Here is a 12555-nt window from a genome sequence, read left to right on the forward strand (position 1 = left end):
GCCAATCCTTATACGTGACGACCATCTTTTGCACAATCTTCTTGATGTTCTTGTTAGCCGCCTCTACAACACCAGTCATCTTCGGTCTGTAAGGAGAAGAATTGTGATGTTCAATCTTAAAATCTTTACAGAGCTCCTTCATCGTCTTGTTATTGAGATTCAAACCATTATCAGTAATGATTCTCTCAGGAACCCCATAACGACAGATAATCTCCTTCTTAATGAATCGGGCCACCACTTGCTTGGTAACATTAGCATAGGAAGCTGCTTCCACCCACTTGGTGAAGTAATCAATCGCAACAAGGATGAAGCGATGTCCATTAGAAGTAGTAGGTTCAATCTTCCCAATCATATCGATGCCCCACATCATGAATGGCCAAGGCGAATTCATGACATTCAGAGGGCTTGGTGGTACATGCACCTTATCTGCATAGATCTGGCATTTATGGCACTTCCGAGCGTATTTGAAACAATCGGCTTCCATGGTTATCCAGTAGTAACCGGCTCTCAACAACTTTTTGGCCATTGCATGACCACCAGCATGGGTACCGAAAGACCCCTCGTGCACTTCTTGCATTAACATGTCTGCTTCGTGTCTATCCACGCATCTGAGCAGAACCATGTCAAAGTTCCTCTTGTACAACACATCATCCTGATTCAAATAAAAGCTTCCAGCTAGCCTTCTCAGTGTCTTCTTGTCATTCTTTGACGCTCCTTCAGGATACTTCTGGCATTTGAGGAAATTCTTAATATCATAGTACCACGGCTTCTCATCAACAACAGACTCGGCTGCAAACACATACGCAGGCCTCTCGAGTCGATTCACAGCAACGTGTGGCACATGATTATGCCAATGAACTTTGATCATAGAAGACAAAGTGGCCAAGGCATCCGCCATCTGATTTTCATCTCGGGGGACATGATATAACTTCACTGTCTTGAAGAAAGTCAGGATCCTTCTGGTGTAATCTCTGTAAGGAATCAAATGCGGCTGATGAGTATTCCAGTCTCCATTGACTTGGTTGATCACTAGAGCGGAATCTCCTTAGATGTCCAGAGTTTTGATCCTCAGATCGATGGCTTCCTCAATCCCCATGATACAAGCTTCGTACTCAGCTTCATTTTTGGATACCTCAAAAGTCAATCTGGCAGAAAAAGGTAAGTGTGCACCTTTAGGATTGATAAGTACTGCCCCAACACCGTTTCCATTCACATTTACCGCCCCATCAAACATCAATGTCCACTTGTCATAATCTTTCATCTTTAGATACATGATGTCTTCATCAGGGAATTCAAACATCATCGGCTGCTAATCATCAATTGGTTGCTCGGCAAGGTAATCAGACAGAATACTACCCTTAATGGCCTTCTGCGACGTGTACTGGATATCATACTCTGTTAAAATCATCTGCCAATGAGCCACACGTCCGGTGAGAGCCGGCTTTTCAAAGATGTATTTCACTGGATCCATCTTAGAAATCAACAAGGTAGTATGGTTCAGCATATACTGTCTCAGTCGGCGAGCAGCCCATGCCAAAGCGCAGCAAGTTTTCTCGAGCTGCGAATATCTTATTTCACAGTCGGTAAACTTTTTGCTAAGGTAGTATATAGCATGCTCTTTTCGACCAGACTCGTCATGCTGTCCCAATACACACCCCATCGAGTTCTCGGTCACTGAAAGGTACATTATCAGAGGCCTCCCAGGAACTGGAGGTATAAGGATTGGAGGTTTCTGTAAATACTCTTTTATCTTATCAAAAGCTTTCTGACAATCATCATTCCACCTGATTGCTTGATCTTTTCTTAGCAATTTGAATATCGGTTCACACGTGGCAGTTAGGTGAGATACGAACCGTGCAATGTAGTTCAATCTCCCTAAAAACCCACGAACCTGCTTTTCCGTTCTCGGTTCAGGCATTTCTTGAATAGCTTTTCCTTTTGCTGGATCAACCTCAATCCCTTTCTCACTGATAATGAAACCCAACAGCTTCCCGGATCTCACCCCAAACGTACACTTGTTTGGATTCAGCCTCAGTTTGAACTTTCTCAGTCTTTCAAACAACTTCTGTAGGTTTACCAAGTGCTCCTCTTCTGTCTGAGACTTCGCAATCATATCATCCACGTACACTTCGATTTCTTTGTGCATCATGTCATGAAAGAGAGTCGTCATAGCCCTCTGGTAGGTAGCACCGGCATTCTTCAGCCCAAATGGAATAACCTTGTAACAGAACGTGCCCCAAGGAGTAATGAATGTCGTCTTTTCCATGTCTTCTGGCGCCATCTTGATCTGATTATAGCCAGAAAATCCATCCATGAAAGAGAAAACCGAGGATTGAGCAGTGTTATCAACCAATACATCAATGTGAGGTAATGGGAAGTCATCTTTCAGACTGGCTGTGTTTAAATCCCGGTAATCGACACACATCCTGACTTTACCATCCTTCTTAGGCACGGGTACGATGTTGGCCACCCAAGGGGGATAATTGGTAACTGCCAGAAAACCCGCATCCAACTGCTTCTGAACCTCCTCTTTGATCTTGACAGCCATATCAGGACTAGTTCTACGAAGCTTCTACTTTACCGAAGGACAATCTTTTTTGAGAGGTAGCCTGTGCACCACAATATCTGTATCCAACCCAGGCATATCTTGATACGACCACGCGAATATCTCCACATATTCTCGTAACATCTCAATCAGCCCTCTCTTGTCATTTTCCTTTAAAGCAGCCCCAATCTTGATCTCTTTCTTGGCGTCCTCACTAACAAGGTTAATAACTTCCAACTCTTCCTGATGAGGTTGGATGACCCTTTCCTCCTGCTTCAATAGCCTAACCAATTCCTTGGGGAGTTCACAGTCTTCTTCACTCTCCTCTTCGGCTTGGTGTAACACCTCAAAATTTGCCCTCCTTTCTTGGGACTAGCTTAGCATATTTCATTTCATTTTTAGGACATTAGGCATTTGCATTTTTCATATCATGTGAAAATAAACAAGTCATCCTCCTAAGTCTTTCTCAGAAGATAGAGAGGTTAAGAGATTCATGCCTAAGGGTCTTATTGAATTGATGATCAATCATCTGAGGATTGCTCTTCAATTAGGGTTTTATTGGTTCCTCAAGGAGGTTGAGTATTATCTTGATTGCAAGGGTACATCATCATCATCATCATGGTTATGTCATCTGCAAGGGGTTCATTGTTCATGCTCAGATTCCTTGGGATTAGGGTTTTGACCTCTGGTCAACCCTAATCAGTTGCATTTTTCTAATCAGTGATTTTCAAGGAGATGAGGTATTCTATGGAGAGGGGGATCACATGATCATCCTATTGAGCTTATATGAGCCAAGGTTCATTTTGAAGCTAATTAGCCAAGTGTTAGAGGCTCAAAGCTGATCAGAGCATTGCCATGTCATCAGGGGCCCATAAAAGTCAATAGAAAGTCAACTGAGGGCTAGGAGGTGGAGAAATGGTTTGAGATCCTTCATTCGTGTCCCAAAGAGGCTTATTCATCATGTCAAATACATATCTTGAAGAATTGGAGGGCAGATCAAAAGTTTCCAAAAATGGAAAGTGACCTGTAATTGAAAGTTTCCAAAAATGGAAAGTTTTTGGTTCAAATTCAACTTGATTTTTCATCATCAAAGAAGCTTCAAATGAATTTTTGTCTAACATGGAAGTTGAAGATATTTCTCTCCCATTTCCAAAAAGTCCAAGATCATGAGCATCTGATGAATGGTTGATGAGATATGATCAAATCATTGCCAAGTGTGCTTGAAACTTCAAAAGGCCATAACTTTTGAACTAAAGCTCCAAATTGAGTGCCTCTTTTTTCACTTTGCTCCTTGTGACCTATATTTTCCAAATCATTCATGGCATTGCATGAAATTTCATCATATAATCATTTGCTTATTCATGACCATTTTGGAGGGAAAATTGCAAATTTGAATTTGGTGCATCATGGGAACGAAATACCATTGCCATTGTGTTCATTGGAAGATTTTAAGTGAATTTGATCATCCATTTGCTACTGTTCACGTGTACATTTGCATGGCACCACCAATTTTCCAAAATTTGTCATACACCTTATTTTTGCTTAGTCTCAACTAAACCATGCTTAATTCTAATTAGGATGTGATTAGGACTGAGTATATATACCAGATCATAACAGAATTGTTCATAATCACAAATTCTAGATCTAGATCTCATTTTCCCTCCAAAATTTCTCTCATCTCAAATTCAAATTTTCTCCACACAACCACACATTTTCTTGATAGATCCATCATCCTCATGACATTTGGAGCATGATTCATCCATTTTTTGTGGAGTTTGAGCAAGGTTTGAAGCATGTCAAGCATATGAACACATCAATGGCAAGTGCAAATTGAGCTAGATCCAAGCATCTCCAAGCCTCAATTCATTCACAAAGCTTCATAACAAGAGTTAAGGAGTGGATTCACACACTTTGGAGGCCTCGAACTCACTGTTTTGATCACTGACATTTCAGGTTGGTGAAATTTCGAGTCTCTTAATTCTTAATTTTATGGACATGATTAGATAGATCTTTGCTCGCTGAAAATTCTGATATAAAATTCATGAAAATTGGTTGAGAAATGACTAAGTTATATGTGGAATTAGGTTTAAATAGTGATGGATTCATGATCTACGTGCTAAGACGAGTCGTTTGGTATATAATTTCACAAATTCTGCAAAAAAAAAATACATGTTGTTCTTGAAGCTTCGCCGGACTTGATGAAGGAGACGGTGGTTTCCACCGTGCTCCACCGCTGTGAACAGTGCTAGCCAGCGCTGCATGTGTGCTAGGGCAAGGACCAAAACGACGTCGTTTTGTCCAGCGCCCTGAACCTCGCTTCGATCCTCCATGAGCGCGTTTCGTATTTTCTTTTTTTCATTTTCAGCTTTGGCCTAAAACGGCATCGTTTTGATGCGCCTCTCTCCACAGTTCGATTCCAGCTTCTTCCTTTTTTTCAAATTAATTCACATTTCATCATTTCCCTCCAATTTGACATGTACATGTTTCATCATTTATTCATATTTTCTTCCAACTTCAAAAAATCACTAAAAATTGAAAATGATTCCAATTAATTCCAAATTTTTTTCTACATAATCCTTGAGATGTCTAGTATTTTTGTGATGTGATTTCATGATTTTACCACTTCTGGATTTTTGATTGTGTGGAATTACTTGAACATGTATACATATGTGACGTGCTTCATTCTTTCTATTGTGAAATGCTCAATAATGATCCAATTGCCATGAAATTTTGTGTGATGATTCCTAACATGATGCTTGACCTTTGAGGCTTGGTTTGGTATTTTCTCATTTTCCATCTCTGTTTTATGCACATGATTGTATGGTGTGACAATGTGTGTCACACAATTTGATGTCATACTTGTGCATTTTCATTTCTAAGTCAAATGAGCTCTCCTGTTTCCAATCTTTTGCATGATGATTGTGTTTGACATGTTGTGTGCACATAAAAGTTTCCCGAATTGTTTGAGTCATTTCTGTTTTAATATGGAATTTTGATTCTTGATGATCAATTGTATGCTTTGAAATTTCCTTTGCCTTCTCATGATCATGAAATGACTTTGCTTAATGATTTTGACTTGGTCCTTTTTAGGACATGTTCTTGATTGAATGTAGTTGCTTCATGTTGAATATTGGTTGTTGTTTTGATTTTTTGCTTCACTTTTGACCCTAGGCTTTGCCCTAGGGGTTTGAACTCACAATTTGAGCTTTGTATTTCAGGATCAAGCATTCACCTCCATGGTTGATGTTGCCTCATCATTTGAGCTTTGCTATTTGTCTTGTTTACTAACCTTTGGTTATTTTGTAGGTCCTTTGGTAGTGAATCACTTGAGTGTTTGCCTTCTATGGCTTACATGTTGTACATATTGGGATTGTCTGACTGTTGTTGATTATTTGGTTGTCTGAATGTGAATATTGACTTGTTTGATTTTTTTACAGGTACTTTAGCCGCTTTAACTCATTATTTGAGTTGCTTTGCTTTGCTTGTGGTTGGCATACCACTTAGGTAATCTCTTGAACTCCATGTAGTCTGGAAGACCTGCTATCTTTGGCAGGCACCTGTCTGAAGCCCTCCTTAAGAGGCCATGTTCTTGATTGTTTAATTTTGTGCTAAAGACCTCTATGAGGCATGGTTACATGTAAAGACCTCCTAAGTGAAGAGGCATTGGCAGATAGAAGGGATGTGCAATCCATCCCCTGCTATTCAGTTGAGTCTTTCATTATACTCGCACTAATTGCTGATGCTTTTGAATAAACACCCAAGATCTTGTATATAGAGTCAGTCATTGTGGAGTAGGGTCCCACATTCTGGACCCCCACACCTTCATTGATTCCAAGCTCACCCAGGCCCGGGTTAAAAGCTGTGAGGTCTAACCCTCATCTCCCATTTCATCTGCTCACCCTGACGGTTAATGTCAGTGGTTAAGAGCCTCAGACACCTTTACAGTTTTGGCTTGTTTGTCGAGGTTGATATGACCCCTTGACTAAAGCCCAACCTTGTATGAGCCACTTGTTTGCATATAGCGTGTGATACCTGTTCACCTGTGTTGCTTACTTGCTGTGTGATTGACTTGCTGCCTGTGCGAGTTAGGTTTTGATTCAGATACCTCAACCTAGGACTATTATAATTTGCATGATGACTATTAGGCTCGAGTTAGTCTCCCTTTTAGTCCGTTATTCCCTTGGTCTCTGGTTAGGAGAAAGTTTCTCCCCTGTTAAGGGGAACTACGTCGCCCTGATCCTCATACCAGATGAGGTACGTAGGCAGGAGATCGTACGAGATCTCTTCGGGCACCCTTCTTGTTTTTCAACCTTTTCTTTTTTGTGTGTGTTTGTGTGACAGCTATTAGGCTCGAGTTCCAGACTCTCTATTAGCTTGTCTGTTTGATAACCTTTTTGTGTGTTAGGAGTTGGATGTAAGACCAGCGATTGGCATTCCGTTTCCTATTTGTTGTGTGGTTGGAGTCTGATGTAAGTCCAGCGATTGGCATTCGGTTTCCTGTTTTTGTTTCTTTTGCTTGGAGTCTAATGTAAGTCCAGTGATTGGCATTCGGTTTCCAGTTGGTGTTTGTTGTTTGGAGTCTGATGTAAGTCCAGCGATTGGCATTCGGTTTTCTGTTTGTGTTTCTTTTGTTTGGAGTCTGACGTAAGACCAGCCATTGGCAGTCTGTTTCCATTTGTGTTTCTTTTGACGTCTCAACGTCTTTGTGCTGTGTTTTGTTTCGGCGTGCGTTAGCCGAACTATGGTAGCTCTGATTCTCATTCGAGATGAGATACGTAGGCATAGGATGCGATATCCTAGTGAGCCCGTTACCATTTCCCCGAACTACGTGGACTCTGATGTTTGTTTCTGACAAACTACGTCGGCCCAGGATGCGACATCCTGCCGAGTCCGCTTCCGTCTTCTTCCCTCTGTGTTTTATTCCAGTGTGTGTGCATTCTTTTTTAGCAGTTATTCAGCAACCTTATTCTATTCTTCTGAGCGTGGATCCCATCGAGTACGACGGACGTGAGGGGTGCTAATACCTTCCCCTTGCGTAACTGACTCCCGTGCCTTGTAATCTCCGGTCGTAAGACCATTTCCTTTCCAGGTTTACTTCGAGCGTTTCCTTTCCCTCCTTTGGGATAAATAACGCACGGTGGCGGCTATGTTTGTTTGTCTTTTCCCACCGGTTTTTTTTCGCGTTGCGACAGCTGGCGACTCTGCTGGGGACGACAGAAGTTGACCTCTTGCTGGTCCATCTTCCCTAAGCGAGTCAATCCTAGCGCTCTCTAGGATAGTTTTGGTTGCTTATGCTGCTTTATTTATTGCATTTATGATTATTATACTGTGATTGTATATATTTGCATATTTGTTTGCATGCATCATATTATCACTGTGCTGACTCTGTACAGGTTGGTTCCTCTGATTTGGGGTGGGTGTTCTGAGTGGGGCTAAAACCCAGGCCCGAGTATACACCTAGGATTAGCGTGGTCTCATGCTGCCTCTCATGTTAGGTCTACATGTTTTTGGCAACGTGACATACCAGAAGCCGAACGAGGTTCATTTGAGAATTGCTTTTCCTTTGTGGAGTATCCACTTTGGTCGAGTCACCTCATTTGAGCTGTTGACTTCGGTGACCGCTCTTTCCCGGATCTCTGGTTTAGACGATCTTATGAGAGCTGCAGCGGCACACCCGAAAGGGCAAACCCGTTGAGTATCTTGTCCGATTGTCGAGACCATTATCCGCCTTAGGATGACCTGATTAGAATTCACCTGTGAGGGGAGGGTTTGATTCCTACAGATGCATGTTATGATGGTGACTAATGGTTCAAGTTCTTGATCAGAGTCCTATTTATAAGTCGGATTTATGGATATTTATTTCTGAGACGCCAGAGTTCTGTCCTTGGTATTTATCAGTGGGGATCCGTTTATTTCAGGATTCCCTGGGTTGGTACAGATGATCATGTTGTTATCAGATCAGTGGTTCTCCAGTGATGATGGTGATATATAGGTTCCATTTATTTCGGAACTCCTAAGTCGGAATTGTGGTTACTCCGTACCTCAGATGGTTGTGATCAGTTCAGAGGCCGTAACTCAGTGCAGTGGATGTTCAGATGACTTGGAGGATGGCACAGTGCATTGCATTCATACATTCGCATCATTCACATTTTGCATTTACTCGCATCTAACACATGTTTATCCATATGCAGGGTACATTCTTGATCGAGATCCTGGTTGAGAGACTTCTTTGTTTCAGACATGAGGACCGACTTGAAAGACGATGTTGTCTACAGTTTCTTCGATCCAGAGATTGATGTGTTGAAAGATATGATAGCATTGATTACACCTGACCATGTGGGGATGTTCCGCGAGACTTATGGCGGTATTCTGAAGGTGGTTTTCAGGCTCACAGATACAGATAGGAGTGTCATCCATACTCTTCTCCAGTTTTATGACCCGGGTTTGAGATGCTTTGTTTTCCCGGATTACTTGTTGGGACCTTTGATGGAGGACTATGCCAGCATCCTGGGGATTCAGATCAGAGACCAGATTCCATTCTATGCCACTAAGGATGAACCTGATGTTGCTGAGATTTCTCGTGCTCTTTATTTGAGCCCAGAAGTGACTAAGGGGGGTTTGAAGGAGAAGGGAAAGTTGCCCGGTTTTCATCTGAGTTTCCTGGAGGCTAAGGCCAAGGAGCATGCTGTTGTGGGTAATTGTAGGGTCGTGTGCGCTTTGCTAGCTGTAAGCATCTATGGAACCATCATGTTTCCTAACTGTAGCACCTCAAATTTGCACCTACCTTTTGTACATACATTGTCATATTAGGTCATAGCATTAACATAGTCCACTGCATAACATTGCATTGTCCCTTTGCCCAAGTGCAAGTTCAACTGACAGATTAGGTCAAACTGGTCAGGAGATCAGTCAATCAAGCAAGCAAGTGCAATTTTCATTGAAGCAAGGCCCTAGGGTTGGTCCAACATGTTCACATGACCTAGGGGTCCTTTGGAAGTGTTTTGGTCAAGGATTGGATGCTCAGAAGTCATCAGTCAGTGTTCAGTTCACCAGAAACCCTAGAAAGTCAACTATGGTCAACTGTGGTCAACTGTGCCTGATTTTATGGATTTCAAGGTGGGAGATGGTTTGAAAAGGTTCATTCATGTCCATACAAGTCTCATTCAACATTTCAAAGGTCAAGATTGAAGAATTTGAAGTCAGACAAGAAATTTCCAAAAATAGAAAGTTGACCTGTAATTGGAATTTGCCAAAAATGGAAAGTCTTGCTCCTCAAAATTACTTCATCATACAAGCTTCAAATGAATTTTTTCCTAACATGAAAGTTGAAGATCTTGTTCTTGCCTTTCCAAAAAGTCCAAGAACACTCAATTCCCATGTATGGTTGGCAAGTTATGATCAAATCATTCTCAAAAAATTTTGAACTTCAAAGTGGCATATCTTCCAAACCATTTGGCCAAATTGGGTGGGGTTTTTTGCTACAAGTCCTATTTGATGTGCTCTATCCAAATTTGTCATCACAATTCATCAAAAGTTTACCAATCAAAATGGCCATTTTCAAAGTAGCATGAATTAAATTAAGTGAAGTAAAAAAATGGACTTTCAATTTAAACATCTCCAACACTTTGTGCCAATTGGAATAGTTCAGAAATCATGTTTAGAGGTTGTCTAAAGCCCAAATTCGTGCATATGCATGCACCCCATGCAACTTGTGTTGGTCTTTAGCAAAATGGGTAAAACACCTCTTTTAACCAAATTCCAATTACCATTTCAATTAATCATGATTAACAGATGTTAAACAGACTATATATGTCACTTTTCTGCTGAGAAAACCCTAGCACACCTTGCAAAAAACCAAATCAAAAACAGAAAGATCCATTTTCTCTCAAATTCTCATTTCTTCATCTTTGAAACTTTTCTGAAAAATATTCAAAGAGCTCGAACTGGGGTTGGTTGTCTCATAATCCACCATCATTTTGGAAGCATTGGTGAGCCTCAAATCACAACTGTAGAGCAAGAATCATGACTGTTGCACTAAGCTCTCATCCATGGCAGTTTTCATTTTGAGCACAATCAAGCAAGCTTGAGCCACGAGTTACTATCCATTCATCATCTAGAGCTGGAAGGAACATCCGTTTCAGCCATTTGCAACCAAACAACCATCAAATCGCAACTGTGCTTCAGATTTGGTAAGTTTTCGACCCTAACCATTTCCAAAACCATGATATGCTTTAGAAAGATCTTTTTATGCTGACTTTGCTGAACTTTAAATCGCGTAAAATGGCTGTGTATTGAGTGAGGAATTTGGTTTTAAAGTTTCGTGTTCAAATATGTTCTTGCTCATTTCTTGGTTGTTAGCTCGAATTGTAGAAAAATAAGCTTAGATTTGGATTGTGTGATGTTTGCTGGTTCGAATGCTATGCTCAATTCCAATTTCTGGGATTTTTGTTCTTCATGATTGATGATGATGCACTGTAGCAAACCCTAAACCTTGCCCAGATTTTCCCATTTGATCGTGTTTGTATGTGTTTTGCATGAAAGCCCTGTTCCATTACCATGTAGCCAATCAGGGCGCGGCTTTACTTTAAGTGAAACGCAGAGTTTCACTTAAAGTTCCATTTATTTACCAAACTGCCATTCCACGTTTTATTATTTAATTAATTCATCTTATTTTGCAATTTTATTTCATTTGCCATGGCCATCTTACAAAAATCATAGAACACTCAATTTTGATCCAAATTTCATGGGGTTTTTTGTGATTTGCTCATCTTGATCTCTAGTTGTTTATCATGATTTTTCCAGATTTTTTGTATGATTAAATTTTGGATTGTGCTAGGGTTTGTTCATGTGGTCCATTTTATGTATGCTATGCCAAATTGATTGTGAAATGGTGATACTTTATCCAATGCTTCCCAAATTTTTTGTGCTTAAACTAGACACATTCATGGTGATTTTGGTGTAGAGTTTGTGAATTTATCATTTCTGGTTTGTGAGTTGTGATTTTTTGAATAGGGGTGTGACAATTTGTGTCACACCATTGATGTCCAACTTCATGATTTTAATTACCTTGCCTAATGAATTCAAATTGGTCTGATTTTTTGCATGAACATGCTTATAGATGTTGGGAATGTGTATGAATGTTTCTGGAATTTTGGAGTGCATTTTCTATTTGATTGATAATTTCTCCCCTGTTTGACCAAAATGTTGACTTTTTTTGACACATGATGCCATATGATTTGTGAAATTCTCATACATTATTGGATGGACATGAAATTTGAGATGTGATTAGTAGACATCTTAAGTTTTATCATGGTTTTAGTCCCATTCATTTCTCATATGTTGTCACTGATTTATGATTTATTGAAGTTGGTGCATGTTTGGTTGACTTCTTTGAGCATGTTTGAACTTGCCTTGCCTTTCTGATTTTCATTGACCTACTTCCCTTGACCCAAATGAGCTGAATTTTGGTATGCTTATCATATTATGGATGATGTTTGATCATGAATTATTTGAGAATTTTTGGAATTGTTTGTGATTGGATTTGAGTTGCATCATTCTGTTGACTTCTTTGAGGTTCTATTTGCCATGCTTTGACCTATTTTGCTTATGAAATGATGATGATGATTGATATGAACATGAAACCAATTGGGTTTGTTTCTTGATTGTTAGAAATTGATTTTGGACACTTGTCACTTGCTGTTTTGACTTTCTTATCTCTTTTTGACCCTATGCTTGTCCTAATGGTCCTGTTGCTCATGTTTAAGTTTGTTGTTTCAGGTTAAGCAACAAATACCCAAAGAGATTAATACAAGTTAATTGAGTTTGATGGTTTATCATGAACTAACTTGTGTGTTTTGTAGGTTGCTTAGCTCACTTGCTTTGAGCTTGTGCTTTGCACATCTGATTGACTGTGTTATCTGTTTGACTCTTATGCTGCTTGTTTTAACTTTGTGTCTGGTATACTAATTGTGTTTGACTGATTTCAGGTACTTTAGTTGCTATTAGTTCCT

This window comes from Lathyrus oleraceus, chromosome 4 (genome assembly GCF_024323335.1).
Source record: "Lathyrus oleraceus cultivar Zhongwan6 chromosome 4, CAAS_Psat_ZW6_1.0, whole genome shotgun sequence".
Classification (NCBI taxonomy): domain Eukaryota; kingdom Viridiplantae; phylum Streptophyta; class Magnoliopsida; order Fabales; family Fabaceae; genus Lathyrus; species Lathyrus oleraceus.